The sequence below is a fragment of the Chiloscyllium punctatum genome, chromosome 15 (assembly GCF_047496795.1).
Source record: "Chiloscyllium punctatum isolate Juve2018m chromosome 15, sChiPun1.3, whole genome shotgun sequence".
In the NCBI taxonomy this organism is placed as follows: domain Eukaryota; kingdom Metazoa; phylum Chordata; class Chondrichthyes; order Orectolobiformes; family Hemiscylliidae; genus Chiloscyllium; species Chiloscyllium punctatum.
In genome coordinates this window covers 93,624,061-93,648,031 of record NC_092753.1, presented here as the reverse complement: position 1 = coordinate 93,648,031, position 23,971 = coordinate 93,624,061, and the positions used below count along the sequence as shown (strand labels likewise).

Genomic DNA, 23,971 nt, shown 5'->3' with positions numbered 1-23,971 from the left:
CAGAGTTAGGGCAGTTGATGACCGGGTGGTGTTATCGCTGGACTATTAATCCAGAGACTCAGACAATGTTCTGTGAACCGGAGTTCGAGTCCCACCATGGTGGAATTTGAAATCAGTTAACGACAGTCTGTGGATGACCATTAAACAATTGTTTGGGGTAAACCTATCTAAGGTGAAAGGGATGGCTGTCCTTAACTGGTCTGGTCTGTCTGCATTCTGTGAATGAATTAAAAAGTGCTCTGCTTACCCTATCGCACAAACCTGTTCACCCATTATTTCTGTGCTTGCTGATCTAGATTAACATCTAGGACACTAATCCTCTCTAATTCCCTCTAGCTCGACAATGCTTCAAGAGCCGTGAATTCTGTCAGCTTTGGTCCCCTAGAATTTCGCTTTCCCACCAACCCCCTACCTTCAATTTCCCTCACTTCCATCAAGATACTTCTGAAAGACCTCGATTATTATGTTCTCCTTTGGTTTGGTATTCGTGTTTGTTTGATTTTACCCTTATGATGTATCTGGAGGTTCTCTTATGTGAAAGGCACTGTATAAATGACACTTTTTTTTGTTTCAAAGCTTTAAAGGTGGAAAGTTTCATGAACATGTTAATTGACTAGGGAATTAAGATAAGTCACATTTGTTAAATGCAAATATCACTGCGCAACAAAAAGTGTTGATCAACCCTGTGGGCATTCGCAACCTGAACTGTGCAGAGTAGAAGAAACTAATAAGGATCTCAGACTAATTACATAAAAGTTTAAGACGTACAAGAGAGGTGCAATCACACCACTGCCTTGTGCAAACTCTGTCCAGGGGTCAAAGCAAGGATGCGAAGCACAGCTCGATTACAGGATCCAAGTACCATTAGAATTCAAGGCAGGCAATTTGTTGGATGACAGAGTCAGGGTTTGAAAATTCAAAGAATGTCAGAAAACCACTTGATGATTAAGTGAACGAAGGGGCTTTCTGATCATTTCTCCCTTGTCTCTCAGACTGTTGCATTGCACCTATGACTGCAGAAAGAGTTTATCTATCGCTGACTTTAAAAGGCGCCTCAGCCTCAAACAAGCAGGGAAAGGTCTTTAAGTCATTCCTTATCACAACTGGTGTCAAAGCTAAGAGATATCACACTTATTGAAGAGCTTTCTCAGACAACAGAATCCTATGGAAGAACTGCCCTGGAAGTGTGACAGATTGGTTTGAAGTCAAGAGTTGGAATATATCAAGAAGTTGTCTTGTTTGCTCTGCTGTTTATCACCTTCGGAGACAGTTACTGGGCTATAGGCTTTAGAACGCAAGTAAGTGGCGTCAGTGTTCCAGTGGTTGAGTACAGGGTTGAGATTGATGTCGAGTTGAACTGTTTGAAGCAGACTTTCAAGTGTTCCACCTGTGTGACTTGAGTGCTGAGGGAGTGGTGGTTGGGCGGATGAAATTGCACCTTATCGACCGACAAAGACAGAGGAGGCCTTACAAACATAAAGCTTCTCTGAAAACACAGACAAACAATATTACACTGAGTCAGGTCCTTGCGTCTACCTATACTCAGAAAGGAGCATGACGCATTTTAAAAGAATCCATGGAAGAGATAAGAGAAGTGCTGATGCTCAGATTTAATAAGACCATAAAACATGGGAGGAGAATGAGGCCATTCAGCCCCTTTAAAGTCTGCTCCACCATTCAGTTATTCACTACACATTCAGTGTAGTGTCAATAACATAAACAGAAAATGTTGGAGAAACTCCGCAGGTCTGGCAGCATCTGTGGAGTGAGAAACAGCGTTAATGTTTTGAGTTCAGCATGACTCCTATTCAAAATGGAAGATTAGGCAAATGTTGGACAAATGGATGTGATTTATGTTGGTTTTTATAATTAGGGTATTGAAATGAAAGGAGCGAGATGATTAGTTGAGTTGGTCAGGTAGATTGAGAGTGGGATTCCCTAAACTTGGAACCCCTATGCTGGAGTGGTAGCAGGAAGGACTTCTTCACATGAAGCGAAACACAAATCTGAAACATCAATTCACAAAGCTGTTAATAGCTGTTAATGGGTGTGAAGGTTCACATGTTTGAGAGAGTATTAAGGGTTTTAGAACCAAACTGGAGAGATGGAGTTAGGATACATTCAACCATGATCTAACTGAATGATAGCCCTTTTTGCTTGTTCTTAATGTCTTCTCCCTGTTCTGATATTCATAGAACACAGAATAATAAAGCGCAGATAGGCCCTACCGCCCTTGATGTTGTGCCGACCTGTGAACTAATGTAAACCCATTCCCTACACTATCCCATCATCATCCATATGCTTATCCAAGGACTGTTCAAATGCATTCCATGCCCTTACCACTCTGAGTAAAGAACTTGCCTCTGACATCGGTCTTAAATCTATCACCCCTCAGTGTGCAGCTATGCCCCTTCGTACAAGCTAATATCATCATCTTTGGAAAAAGAGTCTCACTGTCCACCCTATCTAATCCTCTGATCAACTTGTATGTCTCTATTAAATCCCTGCCTTTTTTTCTTTCCAATGAGAACAGACCCAAATCCCTCAGCCTATCCTCGTAAGACCAGGCAACATGCTGGGAAATTTCCTCTGCTCCTTTTCCAATGCTTCCACATCCTTCCTGTAATAGGGTGACCTGAACAGTGCACAATATTCTAAGTGATTCCTCTGAAACATGCGTCAGAAAGTTCTAGTGCTTGTACAATTGGAATATCAATGTAGATTTCTAGTTGTAAACATTCAGTATGTTTCGATCGGTGCTGCCCAGTCACACAGTAAAAGGAGAGAAATAGTGAGGATGTTGGTGGGCAAGTGGGAACAGGGTAGGGTGAGGGAGGAAGAGTGGTTTGGAGGTAAATTGTTCCTGCAAAAGTCCAGAGACTTGAGAAGTAAGATCTCCTAGTGCAGTGGTAGAGAAATGCTGTACCATCAGAGGTTGGATTTCTTGGCCAAGGAATAAGAGGAGGCCACATCTATCCTCTTGGGTGAATGTAAAGGGTTCCATGGTCTTTTTTTTAAAAGAAAAGCACACAACTTGGCCCAAAGTCTTGACCAATTTTTATTCCTCATTCAGTACCACGCTTCTGGGGAAAAAAAAAGCTTACCTTTTTTGCAGTTGAGGTAGAGTGAATACTTCCCCTTGTACAGCAATCTAATGTGAAGGTTGATAGTCTTTGGATCAGTGGTGATTATTTAAGACTGAGAATGATGAGAATTTACTTCTTTCAAAGATTGTCATTCCGTGGAATTCATTATCTCAGAATGTATTGGACACGGGGACACTGAATAAATCTAAAGATGAGACAGACAGATTTTAATTAGTAATCGGTTTAAGGATTACAGAGTGGGCAAGAAAGTGGAGTTGAGGCCAAGATGAGATCAGACCTGATCATATTAAATGGCGGGGTAGGCTCGAAGGGCTGAATGGTCTACTCCTGTTCCTAGGTATAGAATCCTAGAGATGTACAACATGGAACTAGACCCTTCAGTCCAACTCATCCATGCCGACCAGATATCCCAACCCAATCTAGTCCCACCTGCCAGCATCTGGCCCATATCCCTCCAAACCTTTCCTATTCATATACCCATCCAAATGTCTCTTTAAACGTTGTAATTATACCAGCCTCCACCACTTCCTCAGGCAGCTCATTCCCTACACGCACCACTCTGCATGAAAAAGTTGCCCTTAAATCCCTTTTAAATCTTTCCCCACTCCCTCTCAACCTATGCCCTCTAGTTTTAGACTCCCTCGCATTAGCCAGAATACCTTGTCTATTCACCCAATCCATGCTCTTCATGCTTTTATAAACCTCTAGAAGGCCACCCCTCAGCCTCCGATATTCCAGGGAAAACAATCGCAGCCTATTCAGCTTGTCTCTACAACTCAAACCTTCCAACCATGGCAACATGCTTGTAAGTCCTTTCTCTGAATCCTTTCAAGTTTCACAACATCCTTCCTATAGCCGCGAGACCAGAATTGCATGCAGTATTCCAAAAGTAGTCTAGCCAATGACCTGTACAGCCACACATGATGTCCCAACTCCTGTACTCAATGCACTGACCAATAAAGGCAAACATACCAAATGTCGTCTTCACTATCCTATCTACTCTACTTTCCAGGAACGATGAACTTGCACTCCAAGGTGTCTTTGTTGAGCAACACTCACTAGGACCTTACCATTCAGTGTATAGGTCCTGCTTTAATTTGCCTTTCCAAAATGCAGCACCTTATATTTATCTAAATTAAACTTCATCTGCCACTCCTTGGCCCATTGGCCCATCTGATCGAGATCCTGTTGTACTGAGGTAACTTTCTTCGCTGTCCACTCCACCTCCAATTTTGGTATCATTTGAAAAATTACTAACCACATCTATGTTCACATCTAGAACTGTGTTGTTGGCTGTAGAGTTCTTTCCTGAGCTTTGGAAAGGTATTACGTAAATGGAGATGATTTATTTTTATCATGACCATCACTCAAACCCGATCCATACCATATGAGTTGAACTCAGCAAGAGCCACGTAAATGATCGATGGTTTGAGTTCATCATCCCTGGATCAGGGAAGTTGGATATGATACTCCAAGGAGCAGCGGTAGGCCATTCAGCCCCTTGAGTCTGTTCCATCATTTGCTGTGATCGCTGCTGACCTTCTCAACGTCCCTTCTCTGGCTATTTACTCCAAGCCGCAAGAGACCAAAATTCTACCGATCCCCATCTTAAATATATTCAACAATGAAGCATCTGCAATACTGAGATCATTGTGAGTTTTATTTAGGATAGATACAAGATGATGTAATGCAACTGCTGTAGTGTTCCAGGTATAAATACAAATCTTTGGTATAAACGTAAACATTGTCACTGAAGCGACACTACACTTAACACCTCTGTTTCAGGTATAACAACAGTCTGTTTGTCCTGGGTTTGTCACATTCCTGAGTTAGTAGCATATGTTCAGCTTCCACTTAAACCACTTGTTCTCCAAGCAGATATTTGTGGGTTCAAGTCCCTCAGTAGAATCTTTAGCACAAAATCTAGGCTTCCATTTGGTGGAATCTTATTGAGGTATTGGAGGTCTCGTCTGTCAATGAGAGACCCAAAAAGGCCTCTTCTCTTAAGGACTAGTACCATAAGCCAATGGACATTGGCAAGACCACTAGTGGGCTTTCTGTCAGAACCAGGGCAGGGTAGCAGGGTGTTGCCTACGGAGAACTGCCAGCTAATCAGAAGCTTGGGGTGATTAGGTGGTGGAGGTTGGGGCAAGATGTCACAGATCATGACCCATTTGAGAGGGGTGCAGAGGGTTTGGCAGTGAGAATTGGAGGATGGCTCGCAAACAGTTCACTTGTCCCGATATTCCCCAGTCTCTTGATCAGTCTCTGAGTGTCTTGCATTGAGCAATACCTGCTCCAGATTACTGACAAGTTGGCTGCAGAGGTCCAGCTGCTTTGTATACTGTGTGACAATGGCATGCTAATGACATACCTTCCCTTTTGAGAGACAATCAGTAGATAAAGGGGAACCTGTGGATGTTCCATTCTGATTTCCAGAAGGCATTTGATAAGGTGCCTCCGCAAAGATTGTTGCAGAAAATAAAGGACCATGGTGTAGCTGGTAACATGTTGGCATGGATTGGAGATTGGTTAGCCAACAGGAAGCAGAGTTGGCATGTTCCAGTTGGCAAATAGTGTACCACAGGGATCAGTACTGGGACCTCTGCTATTTAATGTGGGAAAATATAAAACTGTCCATTTTTGCTGGAAAAATAAGAGAAGCAAATTATCTAATGGTCAGAGTTTGCAGAGCTCCGAGAAGCAGAGGGATCTGGGTATCCTAGTGCATGAATCATGAAAAGATAATTATGTACATGTAGCAAGTAATTCAGAATTCTAAGAAAATGTTGTCATTTATTGTGAGTGGAATTGGCTACAAATGTAGATAGATTATGTTTCAGTTAACCCACTTTTTGGTGAGACCACATCTGGAGTACTGAACATTAGTGTTGGTCTCCTTTTTATTTAGTGACAATTGTCAAAGTGTTGGAAGTAGCTCAGAGAAGGTTCTCTAGACTAGACTAATATTTGGGATGGGTCTGCTGTTTTATGAAAAAAGTATTTACAGGCTAGGCTGTTGTCCCCTGAAGAAGTTAGTCAGTGTGAACTGGATGGGCTGAATGGCCTGCTTCCAGATTGTAGGAATTCTATGATTCCATGAAGAGTAAGAAGTGACTTGATTGAATGATAAAAATATCAAGGTGTCTTGACAGGGTGGATGTGGCAATGATTGGTTGAAACTTAGTTTTTTCCTTGGCCAAGTGCCAGTTGTTTCGAATTTCCCGGAGGCTGATCTGCCATGAGGACCGGTGAGGTTTTTTGCTGCATCACACTTCATTTAATTATTGACACTGCCCCAATGGAGTCCCTCTCACCTGATTCTATCCCCACCTTGTTGTTCCCAGAGGAGCTCACCAGTCAACAGATATCAGTCAAAAGACCAGCATCAATGCCATCATTAAAAGGCTGTGGTGTACTCGGATAACGGTGGCACAGTGGTTAGCACTGCTGCCTCACAGCGCCAGGAACCCAGGTTCGATTTCTGCTTTTGGTGACTGTCTGTGTGGAACTTACACATTCTCTCCATGTCTGCGTGGGTTTCCTCCAGGTGCTCCGGTTTCCTCCTACAGTCCAAAGATGTGCAGGTTAGATGAATTGGTCATGCTAAATTGCCCATAGTCAGGGGTGACTATGGGAAATGGATCTGGGTGGATTACTCTTCGAAGGTTCAATATGGACTTGTTGGGCCGAAGGGCCTGTTTCCATGCTGTAGGGAATCTTAAAAAAAAATTGCCAATGTAGTGTTTACCTTCATCATCAGTGTATTGGCACAGCAGCCATAAAGTGACACTGTTCGTGGCACACGTCTGATACTCCTATGATGATACAACCCCATTCTATCACCCTGGGTGCTGTTGAACTACCATAGAGTCATAGAGATGTACAGCATGGAAACAGACCCTTCGGTCCAACTTGTCCATGCCTACCAGATATCCCAACCCAATCTAGTCCCACCTGCCAACACCCAGCCCATATCCCTCCAAACCCTTCCTATTCATATACCCATCCAGATGCTGTTTATATGTTAAATTTGTTCTAGCCTTCCCCACTTCCTCTGGCAGCTCATTCCATACATGTATCACCCTCTGCATGAAAAAGTTGCCCCTTAGGTCTCTTTTATATCTTTCCCCTCTCCCCTTAAACAGATGCCCTCTAGTTCTGGACTCCCCTATCCCAGGGAAGAGACTTTGTCTTTTATCTTATCCATGCCCCTCATGATTTTATAGACCTCTAGAAAGTCACCTCTCAGCCTCTAACGCTCCAGGGAAAACAACTCTAGCCTATTCAACCTCTCCCGAAAGCTCAAATCCTCCAATGCTGGTGACATCCTTTGTAAAACCAGACCACTTTAGCTACAGCTCATCTAAACACACTCCCTGAGTCACTGTGATTCTGTCCTCACTGCCCACTGGAGACTCACAGCTGGTCACTATCCAGTTAGGGAACATCACCTCCAGGCAAGAAATCAGACAATTCCAAAGATCTGCTTTTATTTTCAGATGACAAAAATGAACACAAACCAAATGATTCGAGATTACAGTATGCCTCCACAATGCAAACTGAATGCAGGCAGTGACCAAGGACTATTTTACATTCTGTGTAGTCTGTTGCACCCAGCTCTGGCTATTTCTGAAAAACTTGCCCTACAAAGATGTGCAGATCAGGTCAGGTGAATTGGCCATGCTAAATTGCCCATAGCGACAGGTGCATTAGTCAGAGGGTAGTGGGTCTGGGTGGGCTACTCTTCAGAGAGTCGGTGTGGACTGGTTGGGCTGAAGGGCCTGTTTCCACACTGTAGAGAATCTAATCTACTGCAGTGAGTTGCTGCCAACATCAAGACAGGCTTTGATGGACTTATCACCCAGTTCTGCCGTAAGTCTCACCTTAGCTCACATCAGTTAAGCATTATAAACTAGGGAATCCCTGTTTAAAAAATAAAGGGTCACCCATTTTGATGCGACGAGGAGAATTTTTTAAAATAAGTAACTGGTGAGTCTTTGGAACTCTGTTCCTAAAAAAACAGTAGAAACAGAGTCTTTGAATATTTTTAAGGCAGATTTAAGTAGATTCTTGTTAAGCAAGTTGGGGAGGGCTCAACGGGTATCAGCGATAGAAGTAATCAGATCTGCCCTGGTCTTATTGAATGGCAGAACAGTTTCAATGGGCCAATTGGCCTACTCTTGCTCCCTAATTCATATGTTCCCATCTTCAAGCTGACCACCAGTGAGAGCAGAGGATTCTGCCCTCTGTCGGTTCCAAGGGAGAGTTGCATTTCTCAAAATGTTGTCTTTCGAATGAGAGGTTAAATCAAAGCTCCATCTTCTCTCTCTTGATTTGGATTTAAATTTCATATTTTATGGAAAAGGCAAATCAGAAGTGAGTTGCTTCGGAGCATTCCAAAGCTTTACAATCCATTGTGTCATGAGTCTATGTTCCACCAGCCCAATATCTCTGCTTGCAGCCCCATGTGGTTTATTCAAGAGCTAATGACTTGATTTTCATCCCTGTTGTCAAATTCATCCATAGCCTCACTTCTGATTATTCCCCTCATTTTTTCCAGCCCGACAACTCTCCAAGACCTTCTTTCAACTTTGGTCTCTCATACATCACTCTTTTCCATTGCTTCCAGAGTCGATTAATAAGGATGAGATTGCAGAGTACTTGCAAGTGCATGGTAAAATAGGACTGAGTCAGCATAGCTTCATCAAGTGGAGGTCATGCCTGACAAATCTGTTATAATTCTTTGAGGAAATAACGAGCAAGTTAGACAAAGGAGAGTCAGTGGATGTGATCTATTTGGATTTCCAGAAGGGCCTTGACAAGGTGCCACAGAGGAGGCTGCGAAATAAGGCCAGAGCCCATGGTGTAAGGGGCAAGGTACTGGCATGAATAGAGGATTGGCTGACTGGCAGAAGGCAGAGAGTGTGGATAAAATGATCTTTCTCAAATGGCAGCAGGTAACTACTGCAGTTCCACAGGAGTCAGTATTGGGACCACAACTCTTCACATTATACACTAATGATCTGGATGAAGGAACTGAGGGCAGTGTTGCTATGTTTGCAGATGACACAAAGACAGATTGATGGACAAGTAGTGTTGAGGCGGTGGGGGTGTTGGGGGCTGCAGAAGGACTTGGATAGGCTAGGCAAGTGGGCAAAGAAGTGGCAGATGGAAGACAATGTGGGAAGGTGTGAGGTTATACACTTTGGGAGGAAGAATAGAAACATAGACTATTTTCTAAATGGAGAAAGGCTTCAGGAATCTGAAGCACAAAGGGACTTAAGAAAATCCTGAGATAGAACTCCGAAAGTTAATATATCGGTGCATTTGTCAATTAGGAAGTCAAATGCAGTGTTAGCATTGATTTTAAGAGGGCTAGAATACAAGAGCAAAGATGTACTGCAGAGGCCGTATAAGGTTCTGGTCAGACTGCCTTTGGAATATTGTGAGCAGTTTTGGGCCACGTATCTAAGGAAGGATGTTGGAGGGGGTGCCCAGGAGGTTTACAAGAATCATCCAAGTTATGAAGGGCTTTCATATGACGAGCAGTTGAGGACTCTGGGTGTGTACTTGATGGTACAATTACGCCATTTAAAAGGCATCTGGATGGGTATATGAATAGGAAAGGTTTACAATGACTGCAGATGCTGGAAACGAGGTTCCGGAATAGAGTGGTAATGGAAAAGCACAGCAGTTCAGGCAGCATCCGAGGAGCAGGAAAATTGATGTTTTGGGCAAAAGCCCTTCATCAGGAATACATGGGTCAAGTGCTGGCAAACGGGACTAGATTAGTTTAGAATATCTGGTCGGCATGGATGAGTTGGACTGAAGGATCTGTTTCCATGCGGTACATCTCTATGATTATATGACTAGGAGGAGAGATTAGGGCCCAGCAGCACAGCTTCAGAGTGAAGGAATGACCCTTCAGAACTAAGATAAGGAGAAATTTCTTCAGCCAGTAGTTAATCTGTGGAATTCATTGTTGCAGGAAAGTGTGGAGACTGAATCATAGAGTGTATTTAGGACAGAGATAGGGGTTCTTATTTAGTAAGGGGATTTCAGTTTACGGAGTGAAGACTGAGGAGTAGGGTTGTGAAACATATTAGGCATGATCAAATGTTAGAGAGACTTGATGGGCCGAATGGCCTAATTCTGCTCCTATATCTTATGGTCTTATGTGAAAATGGGCTAGTGCTACATAAGCTTGGCTCTCATTCTGAAACCTATTATACACAGCCTTGGGTTAGAGACCCCCAAACAGAGGAGCATCAGATACATCAGCGACATTTGACAGGCACCATGAATAGGCAGATAATAGGGGGTTACAGGTTTTTAGTTTAGAAAATCATGTTAGTGCAGGCTTGATGGGCAGAAGGACCTGCTCCTGTGCTGTATTGTGCTTTGTTTCTTTGTTTTCTTTGTTCATGCCCGTGGAGAGCAGAGGGTGAGAGGGGAAAGATTTAAAAGGGACCTTGTGTGTGTTTGTGTGTGTGTGTGTATAGAATGAGCTACCAGAGGAAGAGGTGGAGGCTGGTACAATTACACCATTTAAAAGGATTCTGGATGGGTTTGAAGATGGGCCAAGTGATAGTAGCACGGTGGCTCAGTGGTTAGCACTGCTGCCTCCACAGCGCTAGAGACCTGGGTTCGATTCTCACCTCAGGTGACTGTCTATGTGGAGTTTGCACATTCTCCCCAGATCTGTGTGAGTTTCCTCTGGGTGCTCCGGTTTCCTCCCACCGTCCAAAAATATGCAGGTCAGATGAATTGGTCATGCTAAATTACCCATAATGTTCGGTGCATTAGTCAGGGGTAAATATAGGATAGGGAAATGGGTCTGGGTGGGTTACTCTTCGGAGGGTCAGTGTGGACTTGTTGGGCCAAAGGGCCTGTTTCCATACTGTAGGGAATCTAATCAAAGGGACTAGATTAATTTCGGATGTCTGGTGGGCATGGATGTGTTAGACCGAAGGTTCTGTTTCTGTGCTGTTCATCTCTGACTCTAACTGCCAGCTGCTTTGATGCTGCAACTCAACAGGGTTTGGTTGACTTTAGGGATGTGAACAAAGAACAATACAGCTCAGGAACAGGCCCTATATCCCACCAAGATTGTGTCAACAACATGACTTTATAAACTGAAACCCCCTTGCTGTTACACAGTCCGTGTTCCCCTATTATCTGCCTATTCAGGTATCTGCCAAGGTGCCTGTCAATGTTGCTATTGTATCTGATTCTCCCACCTTCTCTGGCAGCACATTCCAGCCACTTGTCACCCTCTGTGTAAAGAATCTTCCCCTTGCATCCCCTTTAAACTTTACCCCTTTTAACTTAAATCTATTTGCCCTAGTAATTGACATTTTTACGCTGGGTAAGAGACTCTGACTATCCATTCTATCCTCGCCTCTCATAACTTTGTAAACTTCTGTCAGGCCACCCTTCAGCCTCTGTCAAGTGAAAACAAACCAGGTTTGTCCAATCTAACCTCATAGTTAATACCCTCCAAACCAGACACCTGTAAATCGTTTCTGTATCCTCTCCAAAGTTTCCACATCCTTCTAGTTGTGTGGCGACCAGAACTCTAATATTTCAAATGTGGCCGCACTAAAGTTCTATGCAGCTATAACACGACTTGCCAATTTTTACATTTTGTGCCCCATTTGATGCCTCTTGACCATCTTTATTCATTTGCGTTGCCACTTTCAAGGAACTGTTGACTTGGCCACCTCAGTCCCTCTGTAAATGAATGCTTCTAAGGGTTTTCTTATTTAGTGTACACTTCCCTCCTGCATTAGTTGGTAATACAGATTTGTCAAAATCATATCCTGGAGTAAGAGGGTTAAATTCTAGAGACCAGTTTCATAAACTTGTCACTGAGTATAGAAAATCAAGGGATGATTTACTGGAGATAGTTAAAATGTTGAGATTTGATACAGGAGATATTATGAAATTATTTCCTCTACTCAAAGAATTCAGAAGGTGGAGACATAACATTAAAACCAGATTTATGAAGAGGTCTAGAAGCACTTTTTCAATATGAAAATGAGTGTAAATTTCATCTGTGGATGCGGGAGACAATAGTGGCTTTCACACCTGAGATTGGTAGGTCTATCTTGAATAAGGTGTAACCAGGGATTTAGAGCAAAGGAGATAAATAGAGTCAAGGTTTTTTTTTATTTCAAAAATATACTTTATTCATAAAATACTTTGATGATCTGTACAACTCGACATGCCATACATATGTAAACATTCCATTTGTTTGCATACCGAAAACAGAGTAATCATTCCTATTTACAGGTCTGTACGATTACATTTTTAGCTGAGGCGTCAGCAGAGCCCAAATGACTGCGTGGGCCCCCTGTTCTTCTTTAGGCAGGCAGATGTTACACGGTGGTCTTTCCCCACCGCACCTTGGCGGCAGCTGTCCCAAGCATCAGCGCATCCCTCAACACGTAGTCTCGGACCTTGGAATGTGCCAGTCTGCAACACTCAGTCGGGGTCAACTCCTTCAGCTGGAAGATCAACAGGTTTTGGACCCCCCAGAGAGCGTCGTTCACCGAGTTGATGATCCTCCAGGCACAGTTGATGTTTGTCTCTGTGTGCGTCCCAGGGAACAGGCCGTAGAGCACGGAGTCCCGCGTCACAGCGCTGCTCGGGACGAACCTTGACAAACACCACTGCATTCCTCTCCAGACTTCTGCGTAGGCACATTCGAGAAGGTGGTGTGTGACAATCTCTTTCCGCTCCGCAGCCGCTTCGAGGGCAGCGTGCGGTGCGGCTGAGAGTCTGGGCGTGTGTAAAGGGTCTCACAGGCAGAGCCTTTCTCACCACCAGCCAAGCCATGTCTTGGTGCTTGTTGGAAAGTTCTGGCGATGAGGCATTCTGCCAAATGGCTTTGACAGTCTGCTCAGGGAACCGCTCGATAGGATCCGCCCTCTCCTTTTCCCAAAGGGTCTCAAGGACACTACGTGCTGACCACTTCCTGATGGAATTGTGGTCAAAGGTGTTTTTCTTCATAAACTTCTCCACGAAGGACAGGTGATACGGAACGGTCCAACTACTTGGAGCATTCCGTGGCAGCGAGGCCAGGCCCATCCTTCGCAACACCGAGGACAGGTAGAACCTCAGTACGTCGTGACCCTTGGTGTTTGCGTACCGGGGATCCACTCACAGCTTGATGCAGCAACACAAAGGTGGCCATCAGGGTGAGGGTGGCATTGGGTGTATTTTTTTCCCCCATTGCCCAGATCTTTGTACAGCGAGTCCCTTCGGACCCGGTCCATCTTTGACCTCCATATAAACTGGAAGATGGCCCGGGTGACTGCAGCAGCACAGCTTCTGGGAATAGGCTAGACCTGTGCCATGTATAATAGCAATGACAGTGCCTCACACCTGATGACCAGGTTTTTTCTTGCGATGGAGAGCGACCGTGGCTTCCATCTGCCCAGTTTCTGTCTCACTTTGCTGATACGCTCCTCCCAAGACTTGGCACACGCCCCAGCCCCCCCGAACCAAATACCCAGCACCTTCAGGAGGTCGGTCCTGACGGTGAAGGGGATCGAGGATTGGTCAGCCCAGTTCCCGAAGAGCATGGCCTCGCTCTTGCCTCGGTTTACCTTGGCCCCCGAGGCCCGTTCGAACTGGTCACATATGCACATGAGTCTGCGCACGGACAACGGATCCGAGCAGAAAACGGTGACGTCATCCATGTACAGGGAGGCCTTAACCTCCTGGCCCCCGCTGCCAGGAATAGTCACCCCTCTCCGGCTTGCATCCTTCCTGATGGACTCGGCAAATAGCTCTATGCAGCACACAAACAAGGCAGGAGAGAGAGGGCAGCCCTGCCTGATTCCAGATCTGACTGGGAAGCTATCTGATTCCCACCCATTGATTGAGACTGCACTGACAATGTTGGTGTAGAGCAGTCTGATCCAATTGCAGATTCCCTCCCCAAAGCCCATTTTGGAGAGAACATCTCTCATATACCTGTGATATCCTGTCAAAGGCTTTCTCCTGGTCCAGGCTGATCAGGCAGGTGTCCAACCCTCTGTCCTGCATGTAGGCAATCGTATCCCTGAGGTGTGCAAGACTCTGAGTCAAGGTACAGATCAACCGAGATCTAATTGAAGAGCAGAACAGACTCAAGGGGCTTAATGGCTGCCTTGTGTTCATATCTTTGCAATGTCATTGCCAGTCAGTGTGGTCATGTGAAAGGGAGAAGCAGGCATTTATTTTAGTGAGTTGGTGGGACGGGCTGGTAAATTGACTTTGAACAGTTGAGTATAGGGAAGGACTGCACAGAATGCTGGGGAAGGGGAGTTCTATCTGATTGTATTCGTGCACTTGCATGCCAAGTTTCCCCCGACTGTGAGAGCTTTGCAACAAGAATGAAGAAACCGTGGAGTGTATACTGTCTGCATTGTTAGTACCAGAGATAAGAATCTTAAGTTATATGAGTCAAGCCTTGAAACTCTGTAAGGCTACTCCTGCTGCAGTATAGTAGGCCTAAGAGTGATTTATAAAGGATTACATTGAAATTTACGGCACAAAGTGGCAGGCCTTTCGGACAAACGCATTCTGTGCCAGTGTTTGTGTTTGTATGGCCATCCTAATTCATTTCCCCTTTCAACATCGAGGTTTGATTGAGTATTTTCAAGGGTTTATAAGGCTCAGTGGGGAGGGACTATTTCCTCTGAAAGCTCTGTGATGAGAAATCAATTTATCTAAAGGGCAACTGGGGATGAGCAATAAATGCTGGCCCAGCCAACGATGTCTGCATTTCATGAGTGACTTTTTAAAAAAAAAAGTAAAATTTGCCACAGAGTAATGAAAGATGTTTGCTTGGAGTTAGAATATTTTTCAACGGGTAAAAGTTAAGCTAGAGATCATTTTATCTTTTAAGAGAAGACTATCTGAAGCCCAGCAAGTCAAGTGGGTTATGTGTACAAAGAAAGGCAATGAAATTGCCCGAGCAAGGGCCACTTGCAGAACAACAGGGATAAACGGGATTGTGTGCTGCAAACCTTTGTGGTTCCAGCTGTTGAACCATTTCCAAATTACTTGAAGAATACCTGGCGGATAAGTCCCAAAATAAAATTCATCATGTAGACCAGCATTGAGGTTCCCTTCAATGACAGAACTGTCCGCAAAATACAAAGTCAGAGTGGTGGAGACAAGTAAGTAGATGCGGCTTCAGACATGGCAGTCGGTACCAATTCCAAAACAATCGCTCATTAGTGAGGAAGATTAATTGTATCTTTGTGTGGTGGCTCAGTTTGTGCACTTTAGATGACCGGAATACAAGCAGAAGGGTAAAAATAAGAAAGGAGAGGAGGCCATTTATCCCCTCAAAACGGTTTCCCCTTTCAATGAAAATGTGACGGATCTGTAATCTAAATCCAAGAACTCACCTCTACACCACATTCCAGAGGAACACACATAGAGTCATAGATATGTACAGCATGGAAACAGACCCTTCAGTCCAACCCGTCCATGCCGACCAGATATCCCAACTCAATCTTGTCCCACCTGCCAGCACCCGGCCCATATCCCTCCAAACCCTACATATTCATATACCCATCCAAATGCCTCTTAAATGTTGCAATTGTACCAGCCTCCACCACATCCTCTGGCAGCTCATTCCATATATGTACCACCCTCTGCGTGAAAATGTTGCCCCTTAGGTCTCTTTTATATCTTTCCCCTCTCACCCTAAACCTATGCTCTCTAGTTCCGGACTCCCATACCCCAGGGAAAAGACTTTGTCTATTTATCCTATCCATGCCTCTCATAATTTTGTAAACCTCTAAGGTCACCCCTCAGCCTCCTATGCTCCAGGGAAAACAGCCCCAGCCTGTTCAGCCTCTCCCTGTAGCTCAGAGTCTCCAACCCTGGCAACATGCTTGTAAATCTTTTTGGAACCTTTTCAAGTTTCACAATATCTTTCTGATAGGAAGGAGACCAGAATTGCATGCAATATTCTAACAGTGGCCTAACCAATGCCCTGTACAGCCGCAACATGACCTCCCAACTCCTGTACTCAATACTCTGACCAATAAAGGAAAGCATACCAAATGCCTTCTTCACTATCCTATCTACCTGCGACTCCACTTTTAAGGAGCTATGAACCTGCGCTTTGTTCAGCAACACTCCCTAGGATCTTACCATTATGTGTATAAGTCCTGCTAAGATTTGCTTTCCCAAAATGCAGCAGTTTCAGACTTAATACTTACAACTGAATTGGCATCAATTTTTTTTTGGATGAGAATTCCAACATTTGATACCTAAGGGAATGAATGGTTTTGGGGATAAGACAGGAAAATTAAGTTGAGGATTATCAGATCAACCATGATCTCATTGAATGGAGGAGCAGCCTTGACGGACTCAATGGTCTACGTTTGTTCATGTGTTTTACAGTCTGTGTGTTTCCTAGTTTCATTGCTAAAAACCTGGCTCTAATTTTCAAATGCTGCCCAAATCCCCAACAAGGGGAAATAGTTTCTCTCTGCTGACTCATTTGTTGAAAACTTTGCTCAAGTCATCCCGTGACCTTCTAAATGCCAAGGATTACAGTTCTCATTTGTGTAATCTCTCCTCCTTAGCTTCACCCTTGCATTTATCATTCTGCTAAATCTAACAATGCACTCCTTCCAAGGCCATTGTATCCTTCCAAAACTGGCCACCATTGGATAATTAATAACATACTTTCCATTTAGGAAATCAGCCACACTCAGAGGAAAAGAGAGAGAGAGAGATGCCCAAGGTGAGAGATGAAGGCACGTTTTTCTCTGTTGTTTACAATGCTATTATTTGCGAACAGTAGCTTAGTGATTATGATGTTGGATTTTCAATCCATAGACCTGAGCTAATGATCTTGGACTTTGAATCCATGGAATGTGAAAAATTTACTTTATTCCATAAACCTTAAAAAAAACCCAATATTGTAAGTAATGATCATAGGCCTCTTGTGATGCAGTGGTAGTGTCCCTACCTCTGAGCCAGGAGGCCCAGGTTGAAGTCCTGTCTGATCTGGAAGTGTATAATAACATCTCTGAACAAATTGATTTAGAAAATATCTTTAATGGTCTTGGATCTACGGGACTGCTCAATTAGGTTCCTGAATGAGCTTGGGGAAGGAAATCTGCTTTCATTACCCAGTCTATGTGTGACTCCAGTTGGTACAGTATTACGTTTGATCATTCAAGGGCAAGCAATTCTGTGGTACTCAAGAGCTCACTGTACCTTCCAAAGTACACTGAGAGAAGGTATTGAATTCTTGCTTTCCCGGCAGCACTCCCATCCTGTGAATGAATACAAAAGAATGATATGTATTGAGAGATATTGCTACTTGGGTTTTTACCTGATCTGAATAATTTGTGCTGAAGTAAAGGCAGTTTCTATGATTTAAAGAGCCCTTGTTGACAGTGGGTATGATGTCAAAAGGAGTTGCCATTTCCCAGCATCCTCTTTGGATAAGCCACTCTCGCCAGGAATTTCTGAATCTGGGATAGGAATAATAATGAGCATTTATGGACTGATTACTTTAGAGGAAGCCATATGACCCATTGGAGTCTGAATAAAAGCAATTTCGTGAGTCTTGAATTCCTTAAATGGGTGGAGATTGGGAAGTGTTAAGACCATAAAACCATAAGATATAGGAGTGGAAGTAAGGCTGTTCTCCCATTGAGTGCATTCCGCCATTTAATCATGGCTGATGGGCATTTTAACCCCACTTACCCGCACTCTCCCCTTTGCCTTTAACTCCTTGCAATTTATCAATCTCTGCCTTGAAGACATTTAACATCCCGGCCTCCACTGTGCTCCATGGCAATGAATTCCACAGGCCCACCACACTCTGGCTGAAGCAGTGTCTCCTCTTTCCAATTCTAAATTGACCCCCTCTAATTCTAAGGCTGTGCCCATGGGTCTGAGACTCTCAGTCTAACGGAAACAACTTCCCAGCGTCCACCCTTTCTAAGCCATGCATTATTTTGTAAGTTGCTATTAGATCTCTCCTCAACATTCTAAACTCCAATGAATTCAATCCCAGGATCCTCAGCTGTTCATCACATGTTTGGTCTACCATTCCATGGATCATCCGTGTGAATCTCCGCTGGACATGCTCCAGTACCAGTATGTCCTTCCTGAAGTGTTGGGCCCAAAATTGAACACAGTATTCTAAATGGGGCCTAATCAGAGCTTTATAAAGTCTCCGAAGCACATCGCTGCTTTTATATTCCAACCCTCTTGAGATAAATGCTGAAATGTGTTGCTGGAAAAGCGCAGCAGATCAGGCAGCATCCACGGAATAGGGGAATTGACGTTTCGGGCATAAGCCCTTCTTCAGGAATGAAGAAGGGCTTATGCCCGAAACGTCGATTCTCCTGCTCCTTGGATGCTGCCTGACCTGCTGCGCTTTTCCAGCAACACATTTTCAGCTCTGATCTCCAGCATCTGCAGTCCTCCCTTTCTCCTCTGGAGATAAATGACAACATTACATTCGCTTTCTTAATCATGGACTCAACCTGCGAGTTAACCTTTAGATAATCCTGGACTTTGTACTTTGGCTTTATGAATTTTCTCACCGTTTAGAAAATAGTTCATGCCTGTATTCTTTTTGGCAAAGTGCAAGACCTCACACTTGCTCACATTGAATTTCATCAGCCATTTCCTGGACCACCCTCCAAAACTATATCTACATCTTTCTGCAGTCTCCCTACCTCCTGAGTACTACCTGACTGTCCACCTAACTTTGTATCATCGGCAAACTTCGCCAGAATGCCCCCTGTCCCTTCGTTCAAATCATTAATATATAAAGTGAATAGCTGTGGCCCCAACCCTGAACCCTGTGGGGCCCCACTTGTCACCGGTTGCCACTCCGAAAAATTGCCTTCTGTCAGAGAGGCAATCCTCAATCCATGCCAGTGGCTCACCTCAAACACCATGCTTCCTGAAGAAGAGCTTATGCCCGAAACATCGATTCTCCTGCTCCTTGGATGCTACCTGACCTGCTGCACTTTTCCAGCAACACATTTTTCAACCATGGGCCCTCACCCATGTCCAAAGGAAACTTGTATCCTTATCGCTAAAAACCAGCATGCAGGTGCAGAAAGCAATCAGCAAAACAATCAACATTTACTGAGAGGATTTGAGAATGAGTAAAGACATCTTGCTTTGTTTGATACAACTTTGGTGAGACCTCACTTAGAGTATTGTGTATAGCTTTGGGAGTATAGGGAGTATAGTATAGGAAGGAACAGAGGGAATGCAGCACTTACATGTGACCAAATCTTTGGATGGAGGGACTGACCTGTAAAGAGAGATTGAGGAGACTGGGATGATATTGGTAAAGAATGAGGGTACATAGTCCCTCAATAAGGAACAAGCCATTTGGGACTGGGATGAGGAAGGGTTTGTTTGAAAGGGAACTTGCAGGTGGTTGTATTCCTATGTATCTGCTGCTTTTGTCCTTCTAGATTGAAGTGGTTGAGTTTGCCAGAGGCTATCTAAGGAATTTTGGTGAATTTCTGCAGTGCATTTTGTAGATAGTATACACTGCTGCTACTGAGCATCAGTGGTGGAGGGAGTGGATGTTTGTGGATGTGATACCAATCAAGTGGGCTGCTTTGTCCTGGATGGTGGCAAGCTTCTTGAGTGCTGTTGCAATTGCACCCATCCAGGCAAGTGGGGAGTATTCCATCACACTCCTGACTTCTGCCTTGTAGATGGTGGACAGGCTTTGCGGAGTGAGGGAGTGAATTACTGCAGTATTTTTAGCCTCTGACCTGCTCTTGTAGCCACAGTATTCATTTGGTGAGTCCTGTTCAGTTTCTGGTCAATGGTAGCCTCAGGATGTTGATAATGGGAGGTTTAGTAATGGTAACGCCATTGAATGTCAAGGGGCGATGATTAAATTCTCTCTTTTTTGGAGATGTTGTGCACCTGGCATTAGTGTGCAACAAATGTGCATGAAGGGCGTGCCGTAGTTTAATGTTTAGGTGGCCAATGGCAGGGCCATGATTGGTGAAACAATTAAAATTGGAGGTGGAGACAATGCTAGAATTGGTGGAATGCATATTTCTTGGACAGTTTTAGACCTGAAACATATTACAGAAATAGACAGCAGGTAATGCCTTGGAAAGTTTTGAATACAAGGGCAGTTTTTCAGGACCAGGAGCTCAAAGGTCAACAAATATAAATTACCTCTTATACGTCTGGAATGTAAGAAAATAATTGAAGGTTTCAGAATTGGAATTATCGTTCCTTGCTTCACTGAGCACAGTTCAGGAAATGGTCCAGGAATTCCCCTCGATTCTGTTCAGTTCTGTTTCCTGTTTCATAACCAGGGCTTTAACAAAACAAATTTCCTGTCTGACTTGATTAATCCTCTGAGATAATGCAGATAAAAAAAACTCAGTTTTCTTTGTATTTCATTCTGGACATCAGGAATTTAACTTGTGAGGAAGGGCTGAGGAAGTTGGTTTTGGGCTCTTGTGGATAAGACAAGCCTAAAAACTGAAACTCTAAACTGTTTCAGATGATAAGAATCCTTGTAATTTTTTTTGTTAGCTGTGTTGTGTATTGGAGCAACTTAGACGTGGCCTGAGACTTTTCACAGAAAGATGCCTGTTGTCTTTGTAAAGGAGAAATGTTTTCTTCATTTCCAATCATTCTGGTGTTGCCATCTCTGGTGAGGACTGCATTTACATGTCCATCTGTAGACATCTTGAGATGGGACAGTCTAGTCTTTTTGAACAGCTGTCATTCGTGGCCTAACGATGTAGGATTTTGATGTAAGCATGATGAAGGAAGGTCGATGTATTTTCAAGTTGGGGTAGAAGGTGATTGCCCAGCCAGGGGAGAGGCAAGTGAAATTTGTGGTGATCCCACAACATTATGGCTCTTGAACTTCTCGTTGCCTGAGATCAAGTGGAAGAGAATTTCCATTAGAATAACTATTGGGATTTATGGAAAAGTATTAAAGTAAAGAAGGATAGAGGCCATTTGGCCCATCAAATGTGCACTGAATATTGCAAAAAGAAAGCCAGTTAGTCCACTCATTCTTTTCCCATCTCCCTGTAATTCTTGATGCTTCAAACATATATCTAATTCCCTTTTGAAGACTAGTGTTGAATCATATCCATTGTCCTATCAGGCAGTACATTCCAAATCCAAACTACTCATTGCATAAAGTTCCTTCTGTTCACAGTACCTCTGCTTCTTTTGCCAATTGCCTTAAATCTGTGCCCTCTCATTACTGCACCTTCAGCCATTGCAAATAGCTCCTCTTCACTTAATCTGACTAGGCCCTGTGTAAATTTTGAACATTTCTATCAACCTCTGGTAAGATTCCACTTGGAGTAGTGTGAGTAGATTGGGGCACCACACAGGAAGGATACATTAATCTTTCAGCATAGTTTTAAGTTATGAGGAGAAGTTATGCAAATTGGGCCTGTTTTCTCCAGAATTTAGAAGCTGCAGGGGAATTCTGATCGACATCTTCAAGGTATTAACAGGAAAAGGCAGGGTAGACGAAGACAAACTGGTTGGAGTTTCTGGAACAAGGGGGCATAGTCTGCAAATTAGGGTAGGACCATTCAGGAGAGATGTTAGGAAGCACTTCTACACAGAAAGGGCGGTAGATGCTTGGAATTCTCTTCCACAAATGGCAGTTGATGGTAAATTGGTTGTTAATTTTAAATCTGAGACAGCTAAAGTTTTGTTAAGTGAAGGTATTAATGGGTATGGGCCAAAGGTAGGTCTGTGGATTTAGGGCACAGATTAACCTTGATCTCATTGAATGGTGGAACAGGCCAGAGTGGTTGAATGGCCTATGCCCGTTCCCATGTTCCTGTTAGCCTTATCTAGTTTAAAGGAAGAAATCTATTCATATAATTCTAATTTCTCACCACTGGAGCCCTTCTTCTGTCTCTTAGCCCAAACATCCACTCTGTTCACATAATCTTCTGCTCTGTGTTCAGGAGGTGTTTCAGTCTATAGCCACCGGATCTGCAATTATACAGGGTTTTGGTGAGACCATACCAGGAGTGCAGTGAGCTCTCCGCTTATAAAAAGGATGGTGTGGAGGTGCTGGTGTTGGACTGGGCTGGACAAAATTAAACATCACACAACACCAGGTTATAGTCCAACAGGTTTATTTGGAAGTACAAGCTTTTGGAGCACTGCTCCTCCATCAGGTGGTTCATCAGCTCCTTCTTCATGATGAAGGAGCAGCGCTCTGAATGCTCCCAAATAAATCTGTTGGGCTATAACCTGGTGTTGTGTGATTTTTAACTATGAAATGGATAAACTTGCATTACAGACAGCACAGTGAATGTTCAATAGACCGGTTCCTATGACGATGTGTTGAGAAAATTGAGTATACTTTCTAGAATTTAGAAGGACGATTACATTGAAACGTACAGTAAGGTTGCCATAATCCCAGAGGAATATGGGGCTGCTCCCTCATCAGTGCGAGATCACTGGTGGTGAGTTAAATCTAAAACATACAGGATCTGGAGGGGATTGACGGCACAGACACTGTAAGGCCATTTCTCCCCCTGTTATGACATGGAGAGTTTGATGTTGAGTGCAAGTAATCTGACTGCATTTTCTAAGATCACAGTCCATGTCACAAGAGAGGAGGTGTTAAATGTATTATAATGTATGAAAGTGGATAAATCTCCTGGTCCTAACCAGACATATCCAAGAACACTGCAAGAGGCTAGAGAAGAAATTGCGAGGACTCTGGCTGATATTTTTACATCATTATTAGCCACGGGTGAGGTCCCGGAAGACTGGAGGGTGGCAAATGTTCTCCCCTTATTCAAGAAGGGCTGCAAAGAAAAACCTGGAAACTATAGACCAGTAAGCCGAACATCTGTGGTTGGTAAGTTTCATCTATCCTAATGAAGGGCTTATGCCTGAAATGTCGATTCTCCTGCTCCTCGGATACTACCTGCCCTGCTGTGTCTTTCCAACGCCACGCACTCTAATCTGATCTCCAGCATCTGCAGTCCTCACCTTTCTCCTTGGTAAGTAACTTGACAAGATTCTGGCAGATTAGAGATACATGAATTTGGAAAGACAGGGTTTGATTAGGAATAATTAGCACTGCTTTGAGTGTGGGAGATCATGCCTCACAAGTTTGTTAGAGTTCTTTGATGAAGTGACCAGGAGGGCAAGGTTGTAGACATAGCCTATATGGATTTCTGTAAGGCCTTTGATAAGGTTCCACGGCTGCTTTGGAAAGCTACATTGCATAGAATCCAGGGGAGCTGGCAAATTGGATACACAATTGGCTTGATGCAGGGAGGCAGGGGGTAATAGTGGAAGGATGCTTGTCGGACTGGAGGCCTGTGACTAGTGGAGTGCCTCAGGGGTCAGTGCTGGGTCCATTACTGTCTGTCTGTTACCGATATCTATAATTTGAATGAAAATGTATTAGGCATCATTAGTATGTTTGCAGATGATACTAAAATAGGCAGTATTGTGGACAGTGAGGAAGGTTGTCAGAAATTGCAGCAGGACCCTGTTCAGTTGTGGAAGTGGGCCAATAAATAGCAAATGGAGTTTAATATCAATAAGTGTGAGATCTTGCATTTTGGAAAGTCAAATCAAGGCAGGAATTTCATGGTGATTGGTTGGGGGGGAGGGGGCTTAAGGAGTGTAGTGGAAAAGAGGGATCTTGGAATTCAGGTGCACTGTTCTCTGAAAGTGGAATCGCAGGTAGACAGGACATTGAAGAAGGCTTTTGACACACTGGCCCTAATCAGTCAGGGCATTGACTGTAGAAGTTGGGAAGTTATGTTGTGATTATACTAGACATTGGTGAGGCTGCACTTGGAGTATTGTATTCAGTTTTG

General features: G+C 43.8%; 1 long non-coding RNA gene across 25 annotated transcripts in view; it reads left to right on the top strand.

The window, feature by feature from the left end:
• The window catches only part of LOC140486508 (uncharacterized), a 327,762-nt gene that overhangs the window by 150,866 nt on the left and 152,925 nt on the right, over positions 1–23,971 (top strand). The gene's annotated exons all lie outside the window — the stretch shown is intronic.